The sequence below is a fragment of the Schistocerca cancellata genome, chromosome 2 (genome assembly GCF_023864275.1).
Source record: "Schistocerca cancellata isolate TAMUIC-IGC-003103 chromosome 2, iqSchCanc2.1, whole genome shotgun sequence".
NCBI classification, from domain to species: domain Eukaryota; kingdom Metazoa; phylum Arthropoda; class Insecta; order Orthoptera; family Acrididae; genus Schistocerca; species Schistocerca cancellata.
The window spans coordinates 725,966,175-725,978,873 of NC_064627.1; the positions used below are offsets into that span (position 1 = coordinate 725,966,175).

At 44.2% G+C, this 12,699-nt stretch overlaps 1 protein-coding gene and 1 long non-coding RNA gene across 2 annotated transcripts in view; both read right to left on the reverse strand.

Moving 5' to 3' along the window:
- LOC126162524 (macrophage mannose receptor 1-like) overlaps positions 1-12,699 on the reverse strand; it is a 163,707-nt gene that overhangs the window by 30,832 nt on the left and 120,176 nt on the right. The gene's annotated exons all lie outside the window — the stretch shown is intronic.
- The window catches only part of LOC126162525 (uncharacterized), a 40,521-nt gene that overhangs the window by 3,713 nt on the left and 24,109 nt on the right, over positions 1-12,699 (reverse strand). The window contains exon 2 of the long non-coding RNA XR_007535083.1: positions 12,321-12,479. This is a non-coding gene — a long non-coding RNA (uncharacterized LOC126162525). The remainder of the gene's footprint in view (positions 1-12,320; positions 12,480-12,699) is intronic.

The following is a 12,699-nucleotide window of genomic DNA, read 5'->3' on the forward strand; positions in this document are numbered from 1 at the left end:
CTCAATAATATCTAAAGAAATTGATCGTGTATTCGTTGATGGGTTACTTGTTGACGAGTTCTCTTCAAAGTGATGCCGTAAGGTCCCTTCTAAAGGAAAGTGAGGCGGAAAGGATATGCGACGGAGCCTGAAGTGGTGGAAAACGATCTTTATAAAGGCGACGAGCAGTTCTTTCACTGCCGTTAGCTTCGCCATAGTAACTTACATGCAACAATTATGTGCCTATATTCGTCTGTGAAAATAGACTCGATAAGCAACCTGAGCTATCAATAATCGGAATCTAACCTGCATAACACTGTGTGCGTGTTTTAGTTTCAGTGTCATTAAAGCCTTCAACAGATCGTTGCAACGAAAAGTTAAAACTAACATTTGGATAAGCTATATGACTGCGTATATGAATATGAAAAACTACAGGTACAAATGAACCTCTAACAATGAATATCTAAGCTATCTGACTGCGTTTCTGAATAAGAATTTACAAGTGGTACAGAATCTGGCTTGTGCAACGGAATTTACTGGATTAGTCATGACATGTTGTCGTGTGTCAGTGTCTCTGTTTTGGGCCTATGTCTGCACTCACGTCGTTGGATGACTGCCTTTTTTTCCATGTGGTTTACAGCAATTCGCAGCAATTGTTACTAAGGATTAATTTAATAAAAAGGAGTTTGCTTGGGTCCCGTTAACTACTGAATAACTTATGAGAAGGGATTTCATACGTTAAGTCTATTTAAAACTTCAGAAATCATCATGAGCTATAGTAGACAATGACATACGTATCAATAATGGCTGAGTGCCAAGTTAACAAATGATTTCAATTTAAAGTTACATTAACATTTAATAACCACAGCATATTTATTAATTAGATTTGGAGTTTAATTATTATTATTTGGAGCATAAGGAGGCTTCTTTAAGTGACAAGCAAAACATGGGACTAACAATCACGAGCCTGCCGGCCACTATGACCGAGCGATTCAGGGCGTTTCAGTCCTTGAACAGCGCTGCTGCTACGGTCGCAGATTCGAATCCTGGCTCGGGCATGGATGTGTGTGATGTCCTTAGGTTAGTTACGTTTAAGTAGTTCTAAGTCTAGGGGACCGATGACCTCAGATGTTAAGTCCCATAGAGCTAAGAGCAATTTTTTGAATCACGAGCCTAATTTTGCAATTGCGCTTTACGCTATGCTTGGGCATTTTACCTTGAATTCCATCTTCAAGCGTAGCTAAGTCATCTAAATCTCTCCTTGTTATATAAATGAAATCAAGCCTTGAGTGTGGTAAGACGGCCATCACCGACGTGAGGGCACCATGATACGTCCTCTGTCTCCGAGCTCTCGACCGACACTACAACTTCCACTCTCGCAGACAGACCTCATCTCACAACAATGCTTAGAATCGCACTCCCATGTTTCACCCACAGATTGTTACTATTGCACACAGGTGCTTATTTATTTCGAATTTTACACAATGCGAAGAATATCGTTAAGTTGGCTATATTATTTTCAATGTAATGGAGGGTTCTGACACACTCTTTAGTCATTCAGAAGGATCATGACGGCGTGTTCTGCAAACGTGCACTCAACCATGTTGCTCTAACAGTCACAGACACGTAAATGAGACTCGAATCAGTTGAGAGAGGTAGACAAATGACAACAGTCGAATTCAACCACCCCCACAGTGACTACCCTGTTGTATATCTATCTAGCAAAAATGTTTTCAAACGACTGTAGCAGGGAAACGGTACGTTTACAAACAAACGTTCCTGTCAAAAAACACTGCTGGCCATTAAAATTGGTACACCATGAAGACGACGTGCTACAGAAGCGAAATTTAACCGACTGGAAGAAGATGCTGTGATATGCAAATGATCAGATTTTCAGAGCATTCACACAAGGTTGGCGTCGGTGGCGACACATACACAAACAGCAGTTGACCGGCGTTGCCTGGGGAAACGTTGTTGTGATGCCTCGTGTAAGGAGGAGAAATGCGTACCATCACGTTTCCGACTTTGATAAAGGTCGGATTGTAGCCTAACGCGATTGCGGTTTATCGTATCGCGACATTGCTGCTCGCGTTGGTCCAGATCCAATGAGTATTAGCAGAATATGGAATCGGTGGGTTCATGAGGGTAATACGGAACGCCGTGCTGGGTCCCAACGGCCTCGTATCACCAGCAGGCGGGACGACAGGCATCTTATCCACATGGCTGAAACGCATCGTGCAGCCACGTCTCGAACCCTGAGTCAACAGCTGGGGACGTTTGCAAGGCAATAACCATCTGCACGAACAGTTCGACGACGTTTGCAGCATCATGGACTATCAGCTCGGAGACCATGGTTGCGGTTACCCTTGACGCTGCATCACAGACAAGACCGCCTGCGATGGTGTACTCAACGACGAACCTGGGTGCACGAATGGCAAAACGTCTTTTTTCCGGATGAATCCAGGTTCTGTTTACAGCATCATGATGGTCATATCCGTGTTTGGCGGCATCGTGGTGAACGCACATTGAAAGTGTGTATCCGTCATCACCATACTGGCGTATCACCCGGCGTGATGGTATGGGGTGCCATTGGATACACGTCTCCGTCACCTCTTGTTCGCATTGACGGCACTTTGAACAGTGGACGTTACATTTCAGATATGTTACCACCCGTAGCTCTACCCTTCATTCGATTCTTGCGAAAGCCTACAATTCAGCAGGACAATGCACGACCGCATGTTGCAGGCCCTGTACGGGACTTCGTGGATACAGGAAATGTTCGACTGCTGCCCTGGCCAGCACATTCTCCAGATCTCTCACCAACTGGAAACGTCTGATCAATGGTGGCCGAGCAACTGGGTCGTCACAATACGCCAGAGACTACTCTTGATGAACTGAGGTATGGTGTTGAAGCTGCATGGGCAGCTGTACCTGCACACGCCACTCAAGCTCTGTTTGACTCAATTCCCAGGAGCATCAAGTCCGTTATTACGGCCAGAGGTGGTCGTTCTGCGTACTGATTTCTCAGGATCTATGCACCCAAATTGCGTGAAAATGTAATCACATGTCAGTTCTAGTATAATATATTTGTCCAATGAATACCCGTTTATCAACTGTATTTCTTCTTGGTGTAGCAATTTTAATGGCCGGTAGTGTATTATGTACGCACTCCCCTCTAAAAGTCCTAGAAGTTTATAGCGGAAATTTCCGAACATCTTTCACACAAAATGAGATGTGAATAACTGCATCCAAAACATAATTGATTCGTCAACCTTTTTTTTCCAAATTTTTTATTCCCGATGCTCAACAAAGAACTTAATGTGACTTAGCCGTGGCACTTGATTGGCGGAATCGCTCTCCTGGTGGTTCGCGATTTTTTGCGGAGTTCGGCCGGGAAGGAGTGAGCTGTAGCTCGGGAGGAGCTACAGGTACGAGAATTGGCGAAGCAAGTGAGACAGCTTGCAGACAGAGGGAGGTCCGCGCGTTGCGTAGAGGTCCTCTCTGGAGCGTCAACCAAAGCAGGAGGTCGCGTGCGCCGAGCCGGGCAGACGCGCTGTGCTCCTGTCGGTCAGTTGCGACCTCCGTGTTGGCGTTGTTGTGTTCGTAAGCCGATATCACCACTGTACAGGAGGAAAGACCGGCGGCTTTCACGTTCCGCCTTCCATCCTAGACTTAGCCGGATCACAAGTGGCCAATTCCGGCTTCCGAATCTGGTGAGGTGCTTGTCTGATAAGAGCCTGTTTTGTGTTTGTAAAAGAGGTCTTTCGGAGACTACTTTTGAAGTCCTAGTCGAACTTGAGGACATTGATTTTCTTAGTGACGTAATGAGCCTGCCCTTGATACGGGCAATCTTTTCGAGGCCGGACTATGTTTTTGTCGTGGAAACGCTATATGATGGTACTGTTAGGGTGCTTCCAATCTCTGTATAAGCCTGTTAATCCATCGCTAAGTTTTGTAGCCACTGTTAATATTCGGTAACTAATCTATTCGCCAGATCTTATTGTTTAAAAATTCTCATCTCCTGTAGTATAATGTTAATTCTGAGGATTGCTAAGTATTGGAAAGATCCTGCTCGCACAAACTAGTCCAGGAAGGTATTTATGGTTCCCTTCGAGCTGAAATGGTTTTCATTCCCTGAATTTGAAATTGTTGAATCTTGTAATTTAAAAATTATTAATTTATAGTTGGAGCCTGTTGTAGCTGAGTACGATCCATTGGCCTGTGTCATCCCCGAGTTAACGTGAAAAACGTTTCCTGCACTTTTCCACCGTCGTGATTGACGGTAAGTCTAACGGTCGCTATTTCAGCGACTAAGCGATCTCCTATCGATGTGCTACGATTTCAAGACTGAAGGTATAAAATTGCACCTAATAATTTTATTCACTGTTGTGTCTCATTACTTAAACGTACTTGATTTTATTTGCACGGCTGTTAAGATTAAAACTCTGGGCAGTTTTGGCATGTGGCAAGTTTACGCTTATTAGTTAGTAATTCGAATGAGCACTGTACTACATTCTTCTTAAATACAAAATTTGTATTAAAATTTTTCTGGATGATTTCTCTTGTTGGTCAAGTTTACGCTTAGTAATAATTCATTTTAAAGAGCAACGATGCGTACGTTTGTTAAATACAATTTTTTTATTTAAACTGTTGTGGGTAAATTTTCTTGTTGGTCAAGGTCTGTTTAGCAATTAATACTTCGAACGAGAGCTGTGGCGTATTTATCTTAATTATAAAATGTTTATTTAAATAGTTCTGGACGAATTTTCTTGATGTCGAAGTTGCGCTTGGTAATTCATAATTCTAGTACGTGCGATGGTGCATTTCTCTTAAAGACAAATCCATTTAAATGGTTCTAGACAGATTATATGTCGCTAAACAAACGCTGAATAATTAGTAATTCTACGTATCATGTAGACCAAAGGTTGCGTTTCATTGGCAGGACACTTAGAAGATGCAACATGTCCACTAAAGAGACAGCTTACACTACACTCGTTCGTCCTCTGTTAGAATACTGCTGCGCGGTGTGGGATCCTTACCAGGTGGGATTGAAGGAGGACATCGAAAGGGTGTAAAAAAGGACAGCTCGTTTTGTATTATCACGTAATAGGGAAGGGAGTGTGGAAGATATGATACGCGAGTTGGGATGGAAGTCATTAAAGCAAAGACGTTTTTCGTAGCAGCGAGATCTATTTACGAAATATCAGTCACCAACTTTCTCTTCCGAATGCGAAAATATTTTGTTCAGCCCAACCTACATAGGTAGGAATGATCATCAAAATCAAATAAGAGAAATCAGAACTCGAACAGAAAGGTTTAGGTGTCCGTTTTTCCCGCGCGCTGTTCGGAAGTGGAATGGTAGAGAGATAGTATGATTGTGGTTCGATGAACCCTCTGCCAAGTACTTAAATGTGAATTGCAGAGTAATCATGTAGATATAGATGTAGATGTAGACCATTTTTTGAAAATATTTTACCTTATTTGAATCGCTGTCAGTACTAAGATTCCGAGCTTTCCATGTCAGTTAAACCTTTGCTGGATAATCAGTAATTTAGTTGCGTTTTGTGACCTATTTCTTAAATAATATGATGTAAACCCTTTCAGTCTGGAACCGCGTGAACGCTACGGTCCCAGGTTCGAATCCTGCCTCGGGCATGGATGTGTGTGATGTCCTTAGGTTAGTTAGGTTTAAGTAGTTCTAAGTTCTAGGGGACTGATGACCACAGATGTTAAGCCCCGTAGTGCTCAGAGCCATTTGAACCATTTTTGTAAGCCCTTACTGTTCTTGTTGTTTTTAGTGGTTTTTTAAGTGGAAGAAAGATTTGCTTAATTTTGGGCCATATGGTAATTGATGAAAATGTATGTAAATAAAGTTGTTGTTATAATCGAAGGTGCGAAAGATGCTCTCGCCGCCCTTCCACCCCACAGGCTTGTGTGCTGGCCCTTGTGATCTGTATTTGTTAACGTCATTTCATTGTTCTTAAAAATTATAGAACTGCAATTCACTGGTTTGACGAAGTCTGAAAAACACGCCCTAGTCAAAATAAGCGTACCATTGCCAACACAACATAGAAATTCATATTCTCATAAATATGAGTAAAGACTGTATAGCTCACATTGTACTACTTTTTACAAGGTTATTAACAGAATACAAAAACATATAAACAACAGCCAGAATAATAATTCTAACCTGAACCTGGAGATTTTGTAAAGTCTTTCACAACAGGATGCACACGAGTCACTTTGTTGTCGCGTGTGTTAGGAAGCAGACATGTTTTGAGCTCGCTCTATGAACTATCACACCATTATAATTGTATATCAACATTTCTCTGGACTACAAATGTGAAAGTTAAAAGAAAGCGTACATTATATCATCTCTTCAAATAACATCACGGTCAAGTCTGTTTATTTAAAGAGAACATCAAGTATAAATCTGCTTCTAGCACAAGAGGAAGCAGCATGGGAGATTATCATCAAGACTTGGACTTCATCAACTTAAGAACGTCCATCTATTCCTTCACTGCGTTCACATTTAGATATTTATAGGTGGACAACAAGTTCGACTATTTTCTTCAGACCCTAAAGTTATAAGACAGATGATCAAAGTGAGCTTCGATGCTGAACAGAAATACACTGCCAGTTAACCAGACAGAGAAGCTACTACTGAAAATTTTATAATTTTCTTTTGTAGTAAACCTTGTGACTTAATTACAGACTGTGCGTCCAACCCTAATAGTCCACAGTGTTACCGGAAAACCGTGCTGTTTGTTAAATGGTTTAAATGGCTCTGAGCACTATGGGACTTAACATCTGAGGTCATCAATTCCCTAGACTTAGAACTACTTAAACATAACTGACCTAAGGACATCACACACTTCCATGCCCGAGGCAGGACTCGAACCTGTGACCGTAGCATCAGCGCGGTTCCGGACTGAAGCCCCTAGAACCGCTCGGTCACAATGGCCGGCGCAGACATGGCCATCTCTCATTTGTCTTTACGTCTGTGGCCACTACAACCACTCCTCTGAGTTCGTCATTGTTCAAAGAGGCTTACTATCAACCATGCCCTGTAAGAATGATTCAAATGCTTCCTTCTACCGGTGAGCATTCAGGGAAGCCAGAGAACACCCATTTACACAAACATTCAGCCATATTTACAGAACTATATGTATCTCGCTTTGACAGAGGTTGGTGAACAGCTGCCCTTTGCAGATGGCAGTCTCTTTACAGTTGGTGATTGGTCAGTGACATATTTATCAGATTTTTCACACCAGTACTTAAAGCAAAGGACGCTTTTAAGATACTGTTTGTTGTTGAAAAAATCGTAAGTAGTTTTTCCAGAGTACTCAATGTTATTGATCGTTTGTCACAAACCTCCTAAGGTACCTGAAAGATGAGAGTTACAGTAATTGTTCTTAGGTTATAATAAGGAGTACGATACCATTTATAGGAGCATCATAAATTTATAAACATAGGAATCCAGTACGAATGCCTCGTCCATATGATTGCACTATCGCTCGGAGGATGGCATTCACGTTACGGTGTCCTCCACGACCACCAGCGGCGTACGTCGGCCCCACATAATGCCACCCCTAAACAGTAGGGAACCTCCGCCTTGCTGCACTCGCTGGACAGTGTGTCTAAGGCGTTCAGCCTGCCCGGTTTGCCTCCAAACACTTCTAGGACGATTTTCTGGTTGAAGGCATAGGCGCCGCGCGGGATTAGCCGAGGGTCTAGGGCGCTGAAGTCATGGACTGTGCGGCTGGTCCCGGCGGAGGTTCGAGTCCTCCCTCGGGCATGGGTGTGTGTGTTTGTCCTTAGGATAATTTAGGTTAAGTAGTGTGTAAGCTTAGGGACTGATGACCTCAGCAGTTAAGTCCCATAAGATTTCACACACATTTGAACATTTGAAGGGATAGGCGACACTCATCGGTGAAGATAACGTGATGCCAATCCTGAGCGGTCCATTCGGCATGTTGTTGGGCCCATCAGTACCGCGCTGCATGGTGTCGTGGTAGCCAAGAAAGACCTCGACATGGACGTCGGGAGTGAAGTTGCGTGTGATGCAGCCTATTGCGCACCGTTTGAGTCATAATACTACGTCCTGTGGCTGCACGAAAAGCATCATCCAACATGGTGACTTTGCTGTCAAGTTCCTCCGAGCCATAATCCGTAGGTAGCTGTCACCCACTGCAGTAGTAGCCCTTCGGCGGCCTGAGCGAGGCATGTCATCGACAGTTCCTGTCTCGCTGTATCCCCTCCATGTCCGAACGACATCCCTTTGGTTCACTCCGAGACGCCTGGACCCTTCCCTTGTTGATAGCCCTTCCTGGCACAATGCGGGCGCTATCGAACCGCGGTGTTGACCGTCTAGGCATGGTTGAACCACAGACAACACGAGCCGTGTACCTTCTTCCTGGTGGAATGACGAAACGGATCGGTTGTCGGACCCCCTCAGTCTAATAGGCGCTGCTCATGCATGGTTGTTTACATCTTTGATGGGTCGACAGCGACAGAAATGTAGTGTCCGAAGAAGAGCTTACTGACTATGTGATGCGGCACAGTGTTTTCAACCAACAGGAGGTTCCAGAAAGAGAGAGTGACGAAGAAGTAACGTCTGCAGCTCACGTCTCTTGAGGTGACGCTTCAGAAGCCTGGAGCACTTGTGAAATTCGTTGAGAGAGCCTCTTAAGTTATGAGTCTGTACACTAAACAAAATAATTTGTTGCTCGAACAGTCCACGGGTATACTGCCGGTTCATAGTGTCCAAGGGGCACAATATTGCGGCGATCAGACATATCGCCATCGTCAGGTGAGCTGACGAACTGAGCTCCTGAGGGCGGGCGGCCGATTTAAATCCATTCTCCCCGCGGGCCGCTCTCTTCGCCGTCCGCGCCCGCGCGCCGGCGGTCACGAAGTCTTGGGCGTCGGAATCTGTCGTAGCGTCGATGTGCTTGTTACTTCCGCACTGGTCGCCGGGTCGTACTTCTTGCTGAGAGTCTTCTTAATTACATTCAATGCCGGGTCCCAAGCCTGGCTGAGACTGTAGCCGCAATATCGGTTGTGAGATCTTCCCTGGTGCGAATTTCGATAGCCTCCCTTACAACGCTGTCCCAATATTTAGAGGTCTGAGCCAGTATCTTGGTACGCTCATAATCCATCTCGTGTTTCTCAGACAAACAGTGCTCTGCTACCGCCGACTTATTTCGATGATTCAGTCGAGTATGCCTTTGATGTTCTCGGTAACGATCTTCGATGGTGCGTACTGTTTTACCGATATAAGTCTTCCCACACTCACAGGAATTTGGTATATGCCGGCCTTCCTCAAACCGAGGTCATCTTTCACACTTCCCAGTAATGCCCGTGTTTTATTGGGTGGGCAGAAGACGTTTTTAACTTGGTGTTTCTTTAACATACAGCAGATTTTCTCCGATAGTGCGCCGTTGTACGGAATAAAGGCAGTGGCTACCTCTTCTTCCGTGACTTCATCCGTCTCCACAGGTTGTGCTGGGGTGGTGAGACGGAGAGCGCGTCTAATCTGCCTTTCCGAGTACCCGTTTTTCGGAACACGGTTTTGAAGTCTTCCAATTCCTGCGGCAGATTCTCTGCGTCTGAGATGCCACGTGCCCTGTGTACTAGTGTTTTTAGTACTCCATTCCTCTGAGAAGGGTGGTTAGCAGCTGTCTGCATGCAGGTACAGGTCAGTGTACACACCGTGGCTCTGGGTACCATCAGCTCTTGACCATGACGTCAAGGAATGGTAATCTTCCTTCTGCTTCGGTCTCCTTAGTGAATTTGATGTATGGATATATGAAGTTTAGGTGTGTAAGGAAATCCAGGAGCTTGTCCCTACCATGGGCCCAGAAGACGAACGTGCCATCGACATAACGGAAGTAACAAGTAGGTTTCCAATTGGATGACGCCAAGGCTTCCTCTTCGAAGTGCTCCATGTACAGATTCGCGACCACCTGCAAGAGTGGTCTGCCCATTGCAATTCCATCCGCTTGCCCATAATATTACCCATTAAACAGAAAATACGTTGAGGTCAAGACATACCTAAAGAGTTCGGTGGTCCTCTCGTCAAATTTCTGCCCAATAAGCTCGACTGACTCTCGTAGAGGCACCCTGGTGAATAGTGAAACCATGTCGAAGCTCACTAGGTTATCAGTGTCTTTCAGTCTGAAGTTGTCGAGACGTATCACGAAATCCACGGAATTACGGATATGGTGAGGGCATTTACCTACATAGGGGCTAAGTAATTCAGCCAGATATTTTGCCAGCAAGTAAGTAGATGCAAGAGTACCAAGATCCTGGCTCAGACCTCTAAATACTGGGACAGCGTTATAAGGGAGGCTATCGAAATTCGCGGCTACAATCTCAGCAAGGCTTGGGACTCGGCATTGAATGTAATTAAGTAGACTCTCAGCAAGAAGTACGACCAGGGCGGACGTAGCAAGCACATAGACGCTACGACAGATTCCAACGCCCACGTCTTCGCGACCGCCGGCGCGCGGGCGCGGACGGCGAAGAGAGCGGCCCGCGGGGGGAGGGGATTTAAATCGGCCGCCCGCCCTCAGGAGCTCAGTTCGTCAGCGCACCTGACGATGGCGACATGTCTGATCGCCGAAATATTGTGCCCCTTGGACACTGAACTGGTAGTGTACCCGTGGACTGTTCGAGCAACAAATACGCCGGGACAAACTGAAGAATCACAAAATAATTTGTGTCAAAAAATAGCTCAATCCAGAAAAGAATTTAGGTGTCCAGCAATGTTGCAGAGAGCGCAGAAGAAAGTTTCATATCCAACCCTCGACGGTGTTAGGTATCTGTTCTACTCCTAAAGAGAAGGGCTGCAATTAAATTGCTCCAAATTCATGCTAATGGTTTTTATTGATTAGCTTTTTCTTGATCTTCGCCCGTCAGTGCTGGTTACGGGAAAGTAATACAGAGGTTAAGTCACGTAACACCCATTTTATTTCCTGAACGGTGGTAGTTTGGTGAGTAGTTCGTAAGTTTTTGTATGGACAATGCTCTGAACTCTGGTATCAACCTAAATATTGAAACTAGTATGTTTTTTTTTTAATGGAACCGTATACTTCCCATAACTGCGTTCGTTACCTCTTGGAAATACAGTTACAGTGATATAGCGCTTGTTAGCATTTACGTTGAAAGCTTTCCCAAAAGAGTCCGAGATATACCTTAAATTTGGAAGCAAGGCTCTATAGTTATATGCAGCAAGACGGGCCTACGCTACTAAGACAAAACGCATTTTCCATACGACATAGACAAAGGGTCAGCTACAGTTTTTGTGTATGGGATTATGGCATATGCTAGCTTCTGGAGCATCAGGTGGTGCTTAGGAAAACTATTTCAGATGTGTGTACTTTTCTAGGTTTTTGTGGAAACAACTACAGTTTCGTCAGGCAGTTTTCCATTACCATTTCCACAGCATTTGTGTGATATTCGCTGCAAGAAAGTAGCATGTCTAACATCTCGATATTGGTGTACATGTCTGCAGGCAAGAGATGTTGACGCAGGAATGACATGCCGATAGATAACACCGTTCCTGCAGTGCAAACACGTAAGCAGTCAAAAGGCTTCATACAACGACGTAGAGTGACATGAGCGTGTTAACAACACGATAGCCGATTTCGGACTGTTAGCTTTTCAGTTTTGGAATATGTCTCGGGTTCTTCTCCGAAGAATTCCAACTACAAAACTAACACGCATTATACCACTGTACTCCTTTTTTCCAATGCTTTCGGATGCCGTTAAAAATATGTCATTCTATTTAAAACATTGTTCTTACTGCAGTATACTTATCGATAAGATCCTTTCTTACATATCAAAGTATGTTCCCCTTTGCGTACTTTTACTTGCCAAGAAACTCCATGCAATATCTGGAACCGTTCACGATATAAAAAGGGTGTTACGTCCTACGTGACTCAAGATGCATACTTTAAATTTTATTTACTGTTATCTCTACTGTTCTGTTTAATAACTAACAGTTACTCGATTTTGTAGGTTAAAACTATACACCTTGCTCATATTACTTTTTTAAAATGAGGTTTTTAAAAATGAATTTCATAATCGTGCATATTTGATAATCCTTTGTTGACAGATCTCCGAGCGTCGCGCTTTTAGTTCGGAGTGGAAACTATAAATCCTCCTAGCCTGATATAGATTTATGACCCCATATGTATACCCCTGAACATGTGAGATTGTCAGTTTTTGATAGCTATGGAAATACTTGTAAGATTTCAAACGATAAACGTGAGACGCGCGCAGTACATAATTCATGCATGAACTATCTATGAGGTAATAGCTGTACAGTACAGTACCTGCTCCCTGGTGCAGTGGAGAGAATACTTCCAGTCCTGGTGGTGGTTCACTCGGCAGTCGCAAAACAGGTCCACATCGGCCAGGCCTCCCGGCACTGCAGCTGCCGCCAGCACCGCACACAGCGCCACCAGCTGCATCTCACCCACTAATTGCTGCCGCTGCAACAGCACACGTACTCTTTGTCATCTCATCTTAATTTTACTAAACTGACAGCCAAAACCATCAACGAGTGCAAAACTCTAATTTTGTTTACTTATTTAAGTTACAGCACACGGTACCGGACGAACACAGGTCGTATTTATTTATATTTATGATGTTATCTAGTACCAGGAGGAAGGGAAGAGGAGCAGCCCGAGGCGCTATTGTATTGATCCGAAG